At 36.2% G+C, this 13,067-nt stretch overlaps 1 pseudogene; it reads right to left on the bottom strand.

The window, feature by feature from the left end:
- Nucleotides 1-8,548: 8,548 nt before the first annotated feature.
- LOC136319234 (ataxin-3-like) lies at nucleotides 8,549-9,580 on the bottom strand (annotated as a pseudogene).
- Between the last annotated feature and the right edge of the window lie 3,487 nt (nucleotides 9,581-13,067).

Here is a 13,067-nt window from a genome sequence, read left to right as displayed (position 1 = left end):
TCTGTAAATATGAAATCTCTTAAATCAGGTATCTGGTCAATGACCATTTAAATTTAGCAGCTTAAGTGAGAATCAAGATGATATATATTCCCACTACTTTTAGTTCCTGAAAAATCAACAGTCGTATGCCACTAAAACTGTAATCTGAACCACAATTTTACTGACTTTTTAAATTTGAAGTTTAGAATCTAGAAAAACTTTCTGTCTACTATTTTTTAAAATGGTAAGTCAGAATATCCAAGTTCACAAAATCTTGAACTTTTAAGGTTAAAACTTCTCCCCCCCCCACCTATTTCATCACAAACATAATCTTATTTTTTGGAAAGAAGATTATGTCAAACACTTATAGAAAGTTTCAGGTAGTTAATTTTTTATAACCTGGGTGAGTTTCACCAAACACTGCCCAAACACCTCGATGAAAAGTTGAAAGACATTTGTCTTTAAAGCATGGATTTATCTATGTAACTATTTGATCATTTAAACACAAGTAACCTATTGATTTGGTTCAACAGCTTGTCAATTTTGTCCAAAGATCATTTAGTCTCATTGTTTGCTATTGAATAGGAAATAAATATGATTGGAATATTTCTTCTCCTTCCTATGCAGATTCCAAATTTCTAATATAAAACATACACAAAATTATATAATCAAATGATTGATTAAAGTTCTCCTTAATGTTAAATATTTCAAATTAGATATTTTTAATATAATATATAATTTAATATAATATATTTTTAATATAATTAAATATAGCAGACCATCGATCAAAACACTTAATCTCATCCAAAGGTTTCAAACTGGGTCTATAGATATGTTAGATATGTTTTGTTTAGCAAGGATAGTTATTAAAAGAGGTAAAATTAGAATGTTTTTATATATGACATAACTGCTGCATTCCCTTGCCATGCTCCTTATAATTAGACTAACTCTAATCCCTGAAAGCACTTACATTTGAGATCCTCTGATCAAGACTCACTAATTAGTCACTTATATTGAAATAACAATATACAAACTACCTGAGTTAAGGGTATAAAAGTAGAATCAAAACACAGATTTTTCCATATAAACAAAATCCAACCTTGAAAACTACGAGAGAGAGAGAGTGTGTGTGTATGTATGTGTAAAATTCTATTTAATCCCTCTTTAGAACCTCGGACAGGTAGAGGGGTAGATAGAGAGAAGGAAAATGGGTGCCATCCTATGAAAAGACCCAAGGTCTGTGCATTACGTTGGCATACTATTTTGAAAACCATTCAAGTCACTATTAAAGAACAAGAGATGATGTCATTATTGTAGTTTTATTCATAAGATATAGGAATGCAAACTACCTCAGTTTTCTCTTATTTTTGCTTTCTATTATTTAGGTCTTCTATTTAGTCCTTGGATCAGTTCCCATCCTATTGTGATTCTAATTTGATTTGTATACCACAGTCTTTCTCAGAGGTACTTTAAAATCTTAGATAAAAGAAAATGAATCAGTTGTATGTACGTGCCAGAGCAGCCAGAGCAGCCAGAGCAGGGATATAAGATCAGTGAGCTGAGCTCAGCTTTAGAAAGAACAGTTAAGTGATCTTGTACCACCTGCTCTCCTCCTTGCTCCTTCACCTCCCAAATCACTCCTGTTCTCTGGCTTCACTTCCATGTCCCATTTCTTTCTAGTGCCAGTGCCCAAGTGCTTGCTCTAGTCTTCTAGTTTTCTTCCTTGCAACTTGTAGGACTTTGTCTAAATGCATTAGCTCCTCAGATCTTTGCTTTCTCTATCTCTAAAGTAATGATATCTGCCCTGAATAGATTTTCTTAAATTATGACATTATCTCGTTTAAGTGCTCCATTGCATACTACCCATGTTGCTATTATTTCCTTGCACATCTTCTCCTGTCTCCCCTAGGATGGTCTCTGTTGTGTGTCTCACCATTAATCAGATAGATGAAGACCGTTAGCCAAGTAAAGGTAAAGGCATCCACTCTCAAATTAAATTCTCTTCATCTCCAGTTCATTGGTTTTGTTTTCTGATTCTGTGAAGAGGAAAGTGATGTTGATGATCTAGTGTAGCTGGGAGAAAGCTGATGGACTTGCCTAAAGTGCTCAACTTGCCACTTGAACTTCAGATTTTGTCCTGACATTTATGCAATGTAAAGAATATTTTAATGGGTTATGTGAATGTAGTATAGGAAATGGGAATAGTTTGGGCTTGAAGGACAAATTATGATAGATTATAAGACATTTCCACTACCTAATAAAGCAAGCTACTTAAGTGTAGTGGACTTAACATATACAATGGGAATAGTAGTACTTAGCTTACAAGATTGTTATAGAACTTGAGTGGAATAATTTCAAGAATATAATAGACACTCAATAAACTGTTGCAATTTTATACTTGATTGTCATGTAAAGCATATATATAGTACCTGGCAAATACCATGTTCCCCAAAAATAATTTTTGCTCCTAAAGATGTGCTAGATCTTATTTTCAGGGGCTGTCTTATTTTTCCATGAACAAGAATTCACATTTATTGTTGAACAAAAAAATCAACATTTATTAATATACCGTAGTCATGTCATTGCCAATATCAGCATAACCAGCCAAACTCTGAATTCCATCAAGAATTTCTTGTGACTCTATTTCCATGTACAACAATCTACCTTGTTTTCCCCCAAATAAGACACTGTCTTATATAAATTTTTGCTCCTAAACACATGGTAGGTCTTTTTTTCAGGGGAGGCCTTATATTTCTAAGCTAGAGAAAAATTGCACTAGGTTTTATTTTTGGAGAAACAGGGTAGCACATGATCAATAATGTTAGTTCCAGCCATCCATATCTTCCTTAATTAACCAGAACATTTAAACAATCTTTAAATTCATAACTATTACAAAATATTTATCCAAGAACTTTTCACATTCTAAATAGAGTTTTATATTGAGAAAAATATTTTTTATCTCATTATGAAAATGTTAACTGATTTATTTAATCTTAAAATGTATCAATAAAAGACCACAAAAGAAGTGAACAACAAGATAAAAGTCATTAGTTTTGGCAATAGGAGCAACTTCACACCTTTATACTGTGCCTAGCACATATGTTGTATACACAGGCCACAGAAATGCTCAGAAAATGTTAAATAATTAATTAAAATAAGAATAGTTGGGATTACCTTTATTATTCTGAATTAGGGCTGATATTTTTAGTTTTGCCATGTGGAAACTAACACCATTTTCTTCCAGGAAAGTTCCTTTCCTCTTTTCTTCCTCCTGTAGGCAGCCTTTCTCCTTTCTTCACACTGTGCTATAAAAATATAGTAATCAAGACAGTGTAGGTAGCAAGAGATGGATATATAGAACAATAAAACAGAGAGTCCAGAAATAGAACCACAGATATATGGTTGATTGATTTTCAATGAAGACGTTAAAGCAATTCAAGAAAGCACAGCCTTTTCAATGTGTTGTATCACAATAGCTGGCTATTCTTATGGTGGGGGGAAATAAATGTTGACTTCACATTATACACAAATTTAACTCAAGAGTGATCTTAGACATAAACGCAACAGTTAAAACCATAAAATTTCTTAAAGAAAACATAGGCGAAAATTTTTGTGTCCTTGAGAGAAGGGTTTTCTAGAGATGACACAAAAAGCACAAACCATGGCCCTGGCCAGTTGGCTCAGCAGTAGAGCGTTGGCCTGGCGTGCGGGGGACCGGGGTTTCATTCCCAGCCAGGGCACATAGGAGAAGTGCCCATTTGCTTCTCCACCCCCCCCCCCCTTCCTCTCTGTCTCTCTCTTCCCCTTCCGCAGCCAAGGCTCCATTGGAGCAAAGATGGCCCGGGCGCTGGGGATGGCTCCATGGCCTCTGGTCACGGCAGAGCGACGCCCAGAGGGGCAGAGCATCGCCCCCTGGTGGGCAGAGCATCGCCCCTGGTGGGCGTGCCGGGTGGATCCTGGTCGGGCTATGCGGGAGTCTGTCTGACTGTCTCTCCCCATTTCTAGCTTCAGAAAAATACAAAAAAAAAAAAAAGGCACAAACCATAAACAAAATAAAAAGAGATATATTGCACTTCATTAAAATTAATAAGTTCTGCTCTTCAAAACACAATTTGGTAAATAAAAAAGCAAGGCATGAGCTAGGCTTTGCAATACATACACTGGAAGTACATATACCTAAGAAAGGACTTTGTCAAGTTATATAAAGAATTCTTACAACTAATAATAAGATAAGTAGCCAAAATAGAAAATGGGCAAAAGATTTAAAGGATTTTTACAAAGCAAGCTATGGAAATGACTAGTAAACACATGAAAAGTTGCTCATAATCAACAGTCATCAGGAAAATATAGGTTAAAATCACAGGGAGAAACCACAACACATCCAGTAGAACAGGGGTCGCGAACCTATGGCTCACCAGCCAGATGTGGCTCTTTTAATGGCTGCATCTGGCTCACAGACAAATCTTTAATAAAAAGAAATGTTAAAAATATAAAACATTCTCATGTATTACAATCCATTCATTTCCTACCACTCATGTTCATGATTGCAGGTAACTGGAACCAATCACAACTGTCTTCTGGGACAACACCAAATTTTTATTGGATAATGTGTAACGTACATGGGTCGTTGTATGGCTCTCATGGAATTACATTTTAAAATATGTGGCATTCATGGCTCTCTCAGCCAAAAAGTTTCCCGACCCCTGCACTAGAATGATGAAAATTAAAAGGACTGAAATACTGAGTATTGGCAAAGTCACAGGATAAATAGAACTCTGATACTATGCTGGTGGAAACGTAAAATGGCATCATCATTTTAGAGAATTTGTCAATTTCTTATTTAGTTTAATGGGCAGTTAACATATTAGCTAGCAATTTTACTGCCAGTAATTTGTTAAGAGAAATGAAAACAATGTCCTTACATAAATTTTGATAAGACCTTTATCCAAAAATAATCCAAATTTGGAAATAGTGTCAAATGTCTATTAATACACAAATGGAAAAACAAATTTGGTATATCCATATAATGGTATATTACTTAGACGACAAAAGAAACACAAATCGATGAATTTTAACATGCTTCGCAAAACATGCCAAACAAAATACAGTAGATATTATATGATTCTATTTGTAAAAAATTATAGAACAGGCAACTCCATCTATAGTGATGGAAGGCAGATCACTGGCTGCCTGAAGCTGGAGTGCGGAACTCATTCAACTTTGTACTGAAATGGGTGCATTTATTGCATGTAAATTAAACTTCAATATAGGTGATTTTTTTTTTATAAAAAAGCTAATATCTAAATGCATGCACACTGGATGGTTTGTCTACTACTATAATATCATTTATTATGGAACACCAAATTGATATATAACCACAAATGGCAGCATTTTTTTGTGGGGGGGGAATTCATAATTTGAAATTTTCACTGCTAAAATCATTATTAGAAGTTTTTATGTTCATTAGAAATTTTTTTTTGAGAGAGACAGACAGAAAGACAGAAAGGGAGAGAGATGAGAAGCATCAATTCATAGTTGCAGCACCTTAGATGTTCATTGATTGTTTTCTCATATGTGCCTCCAGCCAACAACCTTGGGCTTTAAGCCAGCAACCTCTGGACTCAAACCAGCAACCATAGGGTCATGTCTATGATCCTACACTCAAGCTGGTGACCCCATGCTCAAGCTAGTGAACCCACACTCAAGTCAATGGCCTTGGGGTTTTGAATCTGGGTCTTCATTGTCCCAAGTCAATGCTCTGTCCATTGAGATCCTCCTGGTCAGGCTAAAAATTTTCATCTTAATGTAGGCTCTACTCCTGACTCTATAATTTATTTCTCTTTGGCAAATCAGTTAACTTCTCCAGGATTTAGTCTCTTCCTGGATGATATTCAGATTTAATACATATTTATTTCCCATCTACTGTGAACCAGCACTGTGCTTGGTGGCCTCACAAACCTCATCTCCTTCAACTATTGCTCTTACTCATATCTCTATAATAAAATAATAAAGTTTTAGAATTTCAGACTTCATTTTCAGGGAAAATTGCCTCACTCCCAAAATGTTATTTTGTATTCTATTACATACCAATTCTGCTAGCAAGCACAGAACTTCTAAACTTCATTATGAAGTACAAATTTGATTCAGTCTTTCTAAATAAACTTTTATATTCTTCCTTTTTAAATTCACCTTGATAGTGTGAGTGAATACATGTGTAATTTTTCAGGTTAGATCCCAATAACCTTCAATTGCCTGAGCCATAGAATTTTCCCACTGACAAAATTCACTCTTGTTGTATTCAACTCCAGGGTCTTGGGCAGGAGGAGAAGCCAATTTGGCAAGCCCAGGGCATGAGAGAGCTTCTTCCCGAAGTGCTGAAGTGTTGAAATAGAGAAGAGTGGTTAATCAAGTGATTAAAAAATTTGCAAATATAACGCAATTGTCCTCCCAAGGATTTCATCCAGGGAGAGGGTGTTTGAGCAGAATTTCTGGGAAAAAAAGTATTTACAAGAAAAAATGGTCTACTGGAGACAGTGCATGTGACACAGTGATTATAACCAAGTGCAATGACTCTCAGAACAGACTAGGAGATGGTGAGGAGGAGTGTAAGCTTTTGTTACCTCTGAGCACTAGAACCACTCAGGATTTTTTTTTTGTATTTTTTTTTGTATTTTTTTCTGAAGCTGGAAACAGGGAGAGACAGTCAGACAGACTCCCGCATGCGCTCAACCGGGATCCACCCGGCACGCCCACCAGGGGCGACGCTCTGCCCACCAGGGGCGATGCTCTGCCCCTCCAGGACGTCGCTCTGTTGCGACCAGAGCCACTCTAGCGCCTGGGGCAGAGGCCAAGGAGCCATCCCCAGCGCCCGGGCCATCTTTGCTCCAATGGAGCCTTGGCTGCGGGAGGGGAAGAGAGAGACAGAGAGGAAGAAGGGGGTGGGGATGGAGAAGCAAATGGGCACTTCTCCTATGTGCCCTGGCTGGGAATCGAACCCGGGTCCCCCGCACGCCAGGCCGACGCTCTACTGCTGAGCCAACCGGCCAGGGCCCACTCAGGATTTTTTAATATTAATGTCTAATGTTCCTGTCTCTTTCAGTTTGTTTTGTCTTCACAGAGGCCTTACTCCCTTTTATTAATCTGTTCTTCCCTTTATACTAACCTTTCCCTGTTTCTCTACTTTTTTTTGGTTGCTGTTATCTATCATATTCCCTATTAGAATAGAAATATCAGCCCATTTAGAAAATAAGATAGATAAGCAGAAGTAAAGACCATATATTCACAATTGTTATCAATCCATATATAAACCCAGCTAGATATTATTATCATATGGTTAAGATGTATTGTAGAACTTCCCTGCCCTTTTATTTTTTGCACATTTATATACAAGTGGAAACAAATGACAATGGAGCTAACAGATAATATAAGGAATAAAAAGAGAACAACAACAACAACAACAACAAAAAACCCCAGAAAAATATATTTCCAAAGAGAATCTTTGAGAGATTTGAGAAGATATTACAACCATAAAATGATGATGAATGTTACTAAGCTACAATCAGAGGACAAACCTTTGGAAAATTTAAAACATGATTGACAAAACAAATAATTTAATACAAAGTTTGGATGATAAAATTTAAAAAGCATTTGATGAAGTTAAAATAAAAGACAAGGAAATGAAGATAGGGGAAATAAAAGTCATCCAGGTCTATCTTCTATGAATGGGAGTTTTAGAAAGAGAGAAGAGAGGAAAGTGGAGGGTAAGAAATGATAAGAATCATTCACTCACTCATCAGTTCACTCTTTCATGCATTCTTACTATGTGTGGATTTAGTCATGTTCCAGAATCTCGGCCAATGATTTTCAACTGGCATGCCATGACAACCACACTGGTGTGCTACCAAGAATTTTTTTTAAACACTCATTTATTCTAAAATACTTGTGCAGAGCTGGTTTCATGGTTTAGGAATTCACCAGCATCATGAAATAATGATCCAATTTTGGAGAGCTTAAAAAGCAAAATCTCAAGAAAAATCACCATCTTTTAAAAGAGATGTAGAAAAATAATAAAAACCAGGTAGCAGATAAGTTGCGATCAGAGACAGTAAGATGAGAAAACACCCAAGTGTGTAATACACAGGTGGAGGGAGAACACTTATCCTTCTGGAACTGATACTTTTATCAACATAGAGAGGAGACACTCTCTTAAAATGTTAACTTAGTTAATAAGACATAGAAGCAACTATTAGCTGGTGAAAGTGAGCCAAATTACCTTACAAAGAAGGGAGGACAACAAAATATATGGAAACAGATCTCTGGCAAGAACTTAGTTGGCTACAAAAAGATACAAGAAAAATGCCCTTATATTAGACATGTTAGATATTGCCACCCAAAATTTCAAAAGGAGTGTTGACAAAACTGTATTAAATTTCTTTAATTGCTAAATGCCTGCTTGGCTAGTATATGAAAGATCATTATTTAGTGCCATAAAAAACACATTTTTTGACACATTACCAAAATGGATCCTATGCTTTAATCACACAGGATAATGTTAGAAAGTATGAATATTTTAGAGATTTGTAAAAGTAAGTTTTTTTCTTCTGCTAACAGTTTCTAAAGACATGGTCACAGCTGCCTGAAGCATTTCTTCACTCATCGCATCACCACTGCCAAGTCCTCCTGAACTCATGGTTGGCATTTCGCATGGGTGTGAAAGCTTTCTGGAGGATCCTTCTGCCGCAGCCGCTGTGTTTCAAAGTAGGTTTCTCTTCTCTTCGATAGCGCCTCTGAAATAACACGTGTACCTGATGTCTGTGGAATGTCTTGGGATACATTTCTGGAACCACCTTGCATACCGAGCTGACTAGCTCTGTGGAAATCTGCTTCTAATCATGGCAACCTGTGGGCGACTTAGTGCCAGAACCCACCCAAATCATCCTCATCATCATTTAACACCCCACTATTTCCTTCTAAGACTTGTTCCAGATCTGTTTTCTGGGTCCTCTGCTTTTTTAGTTTTTCCAATTCTCTAATAAGTTTTTATCGATGCATCTGTTGGACACTGATCATCTGTAAAAGTTGGTCAGCTTCACACAATCTGGCTGATCATCCTTAACAACAAATACAAAATAAACTTCCTGTTGTAACTGCCAAGAAAAGTACAAGTATGATATTAATTCTGGACTTGTCAAGAGAGAATTCAAGATGGACCACAGTTTTTCTAACTTTCTAGCTGCAGACCAATGTTCTTTATTATTTCATACAAATGATCTTTCATTTATGGGATTGATCCTGAGCCTCTGATACTCTGCACTCTTGAATAGAATCAGTTCTAAACCCAACGCTTTCAAGGCATTGCTTATAACTTGAATAGAAAAAAAGCCCCACTATCATCCATGTTTCTAGAAGTCAGCTGTGAAAATGAGTGATAGTCTTCACTAGTAACCCCTCCTTCTGCCATTCTCATCCTCTCTTCCTTATCTCGCTGATGTGCAATAGAAGATAATTCCACAGGGCTAAAATATTCTTCTTTCAATAGATTATTCAACCAATGTTGTGCACAAAGTGAGCCTTCTTGTTTCTTGTGGAAGATGAACTCCATGTTTCTTTTTTGTCTCTTGCAAAAATTTTTAAAACATGCAATACTTGACTATTTATTTAGTCAGGGTCACTGACCTGTTTTCCATTAGATTGCCAAATAAAAAAAAAAATGACAGCAGCCAACAGAACAATAGCCATTTGGTGTGAATGAATCAAAATTATCTATTTATTTTGCCATATCAGAAAAAAATGTATTTTGTGTGTGCTGCAGAATTTAGTAATTAGTTCATATGTGTCATGAAATGAAAAAGGTTGAAAATCACTGTTCTAGATATTTGAAGTCAAAATCCCTGCCCTCATTAAGCTTATATTAGTGGAGGCAGAGTGTGAAGGGGAGGGAAAAACAAACATAGGAATTATAAAATGTATCATATTTAGAGAGTGACTTGTGCTGTGGAAAGAAATGAAGCAGGTGAGGAGAATAGACATGCTGGGGGAATGAGGTAGAAAGGTTACAGTTTTATAAAGAATTATCCTGGAAACCCTCATTGATAAGATGTGGATTTGAATTGAAAGAGAAGAAAGAAGAATGCCTGCAGATGTCTGGGAAGGGTTTTAGGTAGAGGAATCAGTGAGTTCAGAAGCTCTGAGGTGGGAGAAAGCCTGTGATATTCAAATATAACGTGGGATGGGTGAAATGAGCCAGGGGCAGGGTCGAATTATAAGAGATAAGGAAGTGAGGAGTCAGAATTTGTAAGATTGTGTAACCATTGCATGAATTTACTTTGACTTTTAATCTGAGGGAAATGAGCTATTGTACAAGCTTATGTGCAGTGGTTTTAATTGAACAATTTATATGATTTATTTTATCTCCTCTCTGGGTACCATTTATACTTCTCTTAAAACAGTTTGATAGTTGCACTACAGTGTACAATATATGTTGTTAAATATGATAATTTAAGTTTATCTTCAAGTAACACTATTTTATTTCATGCGTAGTGCATGTGCACACAGAATACTGACTGTCCCAATTCCCTTTTCATCCCTTGTTACATTGCTGTCATTAATGTTATTTATCTACTTGCTGCAGTTTTTTTTTTTTTTTTTTTGTGGCAGAGACAGAGAGAGTCAGAGAGAGGGACAGATAGGGACAGACAGACAGGAAGGGAGAGAGATGAGAAACATCAATTCTTTGTTGCAGTTCCTTAGTTGTTCATTGATTGATTTCTCATATGTGCCTTGACTGGGGGGAGGGAGGCTACTGCAGACTGAGTGACCCTTTGCTCAAGCCAGCGACCTTGGGCTCAAGCTGGTAAGCCTATGCTCTAGCTGGTGACCTCAGGGTCTCGAACCTGGATCCTTCACATCCCAGTCCAACGGTCTATCCACTGCACCACCGCCTAGTCAGACATGCAGTTTCTGAATATATTGTTAGTATTATGAATTTAAATATTTATATTTTAGATATATTAAAATAAGGAAAATTAGGCCTGGATGGTTGGCTCAGTGGTAGAGCATTGGCCCAGCATGTGGATGTCCTGAGTTTGATTCCTGGTCAGGGCATACAGGATAGATGCTTCTCCACTTCTCCTCTCTCTCTCTCTCTTTCTCTCTCTCTCTCTCATTCCATCTTACAGCCATGGCTCAATTGGTTTGAGTGCATGGGACCCAGGCACTGAGGATGGCTCTGTAGAGCTTCTGCCTCAGGCACTAAAAATAGCTTGGTTGTGAGCATGGCCCCAGATGGGCAGAGCATTGGCTCCAGATGGGGAGTGGGGGTTGCTGAGTGGATCACAGTCAGGCACATGCAGGAGTCTGTGCCTCTATCTCCCCTCCTCTTAAAATATAAAAAATAAGAAAAATTAAAGATTTTTTTTTTACTTTCAGTTCTTCCTTTTCTAATGTTCTGCCTTTGTTTTTTATTTTTTGAAAATTCATGCTTTTTACCAATGATATTTTTCTTTTGGCTAAAGTCCTTCCTTTAACTTTAAAAATGTTTTTGCAATGAAGACTATTAACAAGTAATTTCCTCAATTTTTATTTGTCTGACAGATCTTTATTTCTTCTTTCCTTTTGAAAGATAATTTTGATGGATATATAATTCTAGGTTGGTGTTTTTTCTTTCAAAATATTAAATATCTCTACTCTCTTCTTGCATGGTTTCTGATGAGAAATCTATTTTTATTTTTATCTATGTGCTTTTCTATGTAAGTTTTTTTCTTGCTTCCTTAAAAAATTCATCTTTGGCTTTAGTTTTCTGACTTGCATATGTATATATTTTATTTATTTATTTACTTGCTTGCTTACTTACTTATTTTTGTAGACTTCCTGCTTGAGCATCCTGTATCTATTGTTTGGTATCTGTCATTAGTTTTGGAAAGTTTTTAGCCATTATTACTTCAGATATTTGTTTCTTTCTTCTTATCTGATATTTCAATGCATATATTGTAAATTTTACATAGTCCTAGAGTTCTTGCATAATTTTTTTTAATTATTTTTTTTATTTAGGCAATTAAATTAATAGGTGACATTGGTCAACCAGCGTACACAGATTTAGAGAAAATATTTCCACATCATCCGGACAGTCAGTTATGCTGTATACCCATCACCCAAAGTTAAATCATCTTTTGTCACCCTATATTTGTTTCTCTTTATGTCCCTGCCCCCCACCTCCCTTCCTTTCTTCTCTTCCCCTCCACTTGGTAACCACTATACTCTTATCTATGTCCATGAGTCTCAATTTTGTGTTCCACCTATGTGTGGAATCCTACAGTTCTTAGCTTTTTATGATTTACTTATTTCACTCAGTATAATGTTATCAAGGTCCATCTATGTTGTCGTAAATGATACTATGTCATCATTTGAGAAGTTTCAACTGACTTATAATAGAGTTCATTCGTTTTTTTCTTAGTTGTGTTGAGTCTACCAATTAGTCTGTTGAAAGTTTCATTTTTGTTGCTGTTTTAATTTCTAGTATTTCTTCTTAATTTTTTTTTAGTTTCTACCTCTGTGCCTACATTATCTATTCCTGAATTTCATCAACTTTTTTTTTTATTAGAGTTTCTAAGTAGTAATCATAATTATTTAAAATCCCTCTTCTGATATAAAGATGAGAGCAATGACTTTCAAGGTCAGAGCTGAAACTGGAAGTATTTCTCAATTCCATTTCTCATTATTAAAATACAGTTGCTTAATAAAGAAAATATACAAAAAAAAAGAAGTATTTATAATTACTCACAAATCATATAGTAGGACCACCCTTTACCACTTCACAATAGCCCTTTGGGGATTATTTGCCAACCTCTGTGTACATAGAGTTCCTAGGCTAAGTTGAGTGGCCATTTCCTAGCTAGACCTCAGCTCCCTGAGCATATGGTGATGGTTATAGTTATGGTTATAAGGGAAGTCTGGCCTCCGGGCATGTACAGTTCTTTACTTTTGTTGACATAATGTTAAATATACAGATTTTGGAAAGTGACTAAATAGTAATTAATATGTTTCTCTAGTTTTTATTTTGATATTCAACTTAAGCCTTCCTATTACTACTC

Source organism: Saccopteryx bilineata, chromosome 1, assembly GCF_036850765.1.
Source record: "Saccopteryx bilineata isolate mSacBil1 chromosome 1, mSacBil1_pri_phased_curated, whole genome shotgun sequence".
Lineage (NCBI taxonomy): Eukaryota > Metazoa > Chordata > Mammalia > Chiroptera > Emballonuridae > Saccopteryx > Saccopteryx bilineata.
The sequence above is the reverse complement of the archived record's forward strand: the minus strand, read 5'-3'. Positions and strand labels throughout refer to the sequence as shown.